The sequence below is a fragment of the Dermacentor variabilis genome, chromosome 3 (assembly GCF_050947875.1).
Source record: "Dermacentor variabilis isolate Ectoservices chromosome 3, ASM5094787v1, whole genome shotgun sequence".
NCBI lineage: Eukaryota > Metazoa > Arthropoda > Arachnida > Ixodida > Ixodidae > Dermacentor > Dermacentor variabilis.
In genome coordinates, this window is record NC_134570.1 from 66,879,491 (window position 1) to 66,881,159 (window position 1,669).

Here is a 1,669-nt window from a genome sequence, read left to right on the forward strand (position 1 = left end):
TGCGACTCTTTTTCACATATAGCCGAAACAACTGATTGTAAGCTTATAATTTTAACCAAGACTTCGCTGAATTAGTCAGTCCTCGATACTGATTTGGCTTCTTGTTTACCTGGTTTCCATATCTTCCATCGTGACCGACTAAACAAATGTCGCGGTGGCATGTTGATAGCTGCTCACAACAGCCTTATGTGTTCCACCATTGATGTTTTCTCCCCCTTAGAAATGTTATTCGTATGCTGCCACATGTCTAATCCACCCATTATAACCAGTGCATGTTACCGCCCACCGGACGCAGATGCCACTTTTGTTAGTCATTTCCACAACGCTCTTCGTCCCGTTGTGACAGCATATCATAACACTGTTAATCTTACTCGGCGACTTCAATTTTCCCGATATAGCTCAAACAGCATCAAAACAACAGTGAAAGTGGCTTCCTCAATTCATGCTTAACATTTGGATTGTCACAGCTAATCTTTGAGCCGACATGACAAACGTATCATTCTTCTAACATCCTTGACCTTTTACTTCATTTGTGACTTCCTAACCACCAGCAATTCGTGCATGCCAGTAATCAGTCTTCTGCCTACCATCCTGTCATCTCGGGCATGGACCTAGGCCCACTATTATTTCTAGTATATATTGATTTACAGTGTAACATTTCTTCTAACATCAGACACTTCACAGACGACTGCATCCTATATCATCAAATTAACAACCTGTCTGACATTCACTCACTTCAGTGTGATCTTCATTAAATCGAAATCTTGTGCAACAAGTGGCTCATGCCACTAAACACAAATAAAACATTACTTTATTTTCATCACTGGCAATATTACCCACTGCCAAATTATGTGATCTATAACTCTGAAATTTTATGTGTAAGTGCATACAAGTACCTAGATGTTAATTTGTCGTCAGATTTTACATGGTCCCTTCACATAACGCACATTACTAGTGAAGCTAACCGCATTCTTGGTTGTCTATGTCAAAATGTTTATCTAGCACCTCCTTCTGTCCGACTTTTCACCTATCAGACATTAATAAGACCAAAACTTCAATACGCACATACTGTTTGGGACCCTCACCAAATTAACCTTAATAAAATGCTAGAATCTGTACAAAACCGTGCAGCCATATTCATTTTATCGGAACACTCGTATCATTCTAGTGTTGCCGAACTAAAATGTGCAAACCTTGGAAGTCTTTCATCATGCCGCAGAATAGCACGTCTGTGCCTATTCTTCAAGCTTTATCACACGTCAGCCTGTACTCTTGCCATCAAGCCCAGCACACTGTCATTCAGGTTGCACCAATCACGAAAAAGCTGTATACACGTCATCTGCTTGAACCACTGCGTACCTTTCATTTTTTGTCAAAACATCACAAGATTGGATTGACCTTCACTCTGATGTTACGCTCCTCTCCAGTAGCACCGACTTCAAGACAGTGATCGAAAAATTTTATTACATTTAACACATCAGTAAATAGCCCACCCCTCATGCAAAACCCCTTCACTGAGGCTTTTGAGGTATCGTAAATAAGTACATAAATAAACTTGTTCTCAATATGTCTCCGCATTGGTATCACCAGAAAAATTGTGTTGCTGCATGTACAAGTAAAAACTCGCTGTCCTTCTTGTGCAGGAGGGAAAGAATTTTAAGACGTCACA